Source organism: Limulus polyphemus, unplaced genomic scaffold (genome assembly GCF_000517525.1).
Source record: "Limulus polyphemus unplaced genomic scaffold, Limulus_polyphemus-2.1.2 Scaffold4698, whole genome shotgun sequence".
Classification (NCBI taxonomy): Eukaryota; Metazoa; Arthropoda; class Merostomata; order Xiphosura; family Limulidae; genus Limulus; species Limulus polyphemus.
Window position 1 is genome coordinate 47237 of NW_013670308.1, and position 2739 is coordinate 49975.

Sequence of the window (2739 nt, forward strand, 5' to 3'; positions counted from 1 at the left end):
AGTTTTTAAGGCTAAAGTCACCTGAACGAAATTTGCTGAACCGTCATTGACATTTACGAACGTTAAAAACATTTCCAAAAATTTCTTTGATATTCTTTGTGGCCACAGAGGCGTTCTTTCCCTTCTTGTATTCAAACAGCATTAAATGCCAAATGTGTGTCTCGTCGTTTGCCATCATTATAAGGGATTAGAGTATATTAAACTTTACACATTATATAGGCGACACTAAGGCGACGTTTAGGCAGTTCGTTTAACTATTATGCGTGATGCACGTTTTTCGGGGAGGGGTGGTGGTTAATGAAAGTGTTCCAAAACGTGACATTAATTTCTTTACGACCTATTTAACCAGACTTAGACAGTAACCAATAAATGCTTAGTTTCCATTAATATAAATACGGTTCGTTTTGGTTTAGCTAATATTTCTAACTTCGCCTTCTTGTTAAGCACTTCAGCAGCCTTAGAGAAAAGGGATATTATTATATTTTATGCAGACAAGTTAATTCGTCGCAGCATACGGTTTTTAGAAGCAATGAAGGAACATCAGGGTAAATAGATCTTAGAAGCAGAGAATGCCATTAAGGAAATGAAGTTTCATTAATAACACTGGCAGATAACATTAAGATTGTTTCAGTCAATCATGTTAATTTTTTAACCAGTATCATAAACAATATGAAACAACGGTTATTCACACCAACTTATTCTCATGAACCAACTGGGTCATAGTCAGGCATTTCTAATTCCATTCCAAACATAATTTCTGAGCTGAGTACTTTAGAAGCCAATGAACGACCAGCAGAGTTAAATTCAGGCTTTGGAGAAAGGGAAATAAAGTTTTTTTGCAAACGTTTCCGATTACCATTTCCAAAAACAACCACAGTATACAGAGACTTTAGAGATAACTGTGGGCGCTATATTCTATCAGATTTGAATTCTTCAATTGGGTGTTCAAAAGTCATTCCATACAGTTCTTCCGAATGCTTTAGAAGCGCAAACCTTATCACTACATAAATGAGATCCAAGCCGTTAATCAACCACGTGACAAATCTCATGCTCATTAGCTTCACGGCACTGTGATTCAAAACCGGAAACAAGACGATTATGGATACAAATGGCTTAGGTGTAATCGTTCAGCAACTGATATACGAACAAGAGTAGCCAAGTCTAAGGAACTTACTAAAGAACAAGTTTGGAAGTTCTGTGAATAAGTTATCCAGGAATTCAAAAGTTCAAGGCGAGAGAAAATTATTTTTTATTGTAACATTTCCAAATGTAGATTTCAATTACAATTACAGTTTATAACTACTATTTCTGAAATATGTGTTTTTATGTATTGGTGACGTAATAAATACTAATCATAGTAACACTTTCAAAACGCGTTCCCTTACTTCTATATTTAGCACTACACTACTGTCTATATAGATTTAATCTACATTCTGTAATAATTATTTTTCAACCTTTGATGTTAACTAACACTTTCTAGGAAACATGTTCGCAGTTTCAGCCTTGGGTATCATATTTATAATATGACGGTCTTTCCCGCTAGAGGGTCGCGGATTCGAATCCCCGTCACACCAAACATGCTCGCCCTTTCAGTCGTGGGGGCGTTATGATGTGACGATCAATCCCACTATTCGTTGGTAAAAGAGTTGCCCAAGAGTTGGCGGTGGGTGGTGATGACTAGCTGCCTTCCATCTAGTCTTACACTGCTAAATTAGAAACGGCTAGCGCAGATAGCCCTCGTATAGCTTTGCGCGAAATTCCAAAAACAAACAAACTTTCCCGCTATTCTTTGGTAAAAGAGTTAGCTGTGGATGGTGGTGATTAGATGTCTTCCCTCTAGTATATTACGTCTAAATTAAAGACTGGTACAAGAGACAACTCTCGACCAGCTTCGTGCGGAATTCCACAAACAAACTAGTCATTCTCATTCAAATTTATTTGGGGCTGTAACCCTAATATGCCATCTGCTTTATCATTGAAGAAAAACAATTATATTTTTGGTACGATAACCAAAATACACCGAGAGAGGCCGCTTTATGAAAAGTTTAGACCAGCTAATTCTATATGTTAGGCTTATTCATAAGGCTAGAATTATGTTGAATTTTATAGGACAAAACAGACTAATGTAAATACTAATACATTTAGAAACGTCGATGATAGCTAGTGAAGTGTCAAGATGATAATAAAACTCTGAAAAAGTAAGAACGTTTGTTAGAGTAGGAGAGTCTGCACTGCAGTTCACTTTGAGTTTGATCTTGATTTTAACGCGACTTAAAATCAAGCTATACTCTTAACTGTAAGTATTAACGGTTAATTGTAACAATAATTTAGAGTTAAGGTCAGTTAATTACAAATACTTAAGTCAGTGCTTATTACGCCTATTAGTATTACCACGGCGCAACCCAAAATTCAGGCTTTATAGAGACAGGCATAAGTTAAGTTAATATAACTTAAAAATTGATGTTTTACTTTGAGTTTTAGTATTTTTTATTTTTTTCAATCTTTATCACGTTTGTGATAATAGGCCGACTGTTAATAGAAAAAATACAAACTCAATAACTGTACATATTGTGTGATTACCATAGGTCTCCTTGTATGTGGGCTTCCAATTGCATGACCTAATCCAGTGTATTTATCCATCATGTGTAAAAAAAACAACAAAAAAAAACCTATAACCCAAGCGCTTTTGAAAGGCGGACCTTTCTTCTTCAGGGGCAAACAAAGAAGAAGAAAGGTCCG

At 35.7% G+C, this 2739-nt stretch overlaps 1 protein-coding gene across 1 annotated transcript in view; it reads left to right on the forward strand.

Annotated features, from left to right (window-relative positions):
* The first annotated feature begins 2035 nt into the window (after positions 1-2035).
* Positions 2036-2739, forward strand: part of LOC106471560 (vacuolar protein sorting-associated protein 72 homolog) — a 32944-nt gene continuing 32240 nt past the window's right edge. The window contains exon 1 of the mRNA XM_022400172.1: positions 2036-2296. The gene's annotated coding sequence lies outside the window, so the exon portion shown is untranslated. The remainder of the gene's footprint in view (positions 2297-2739) is intronic.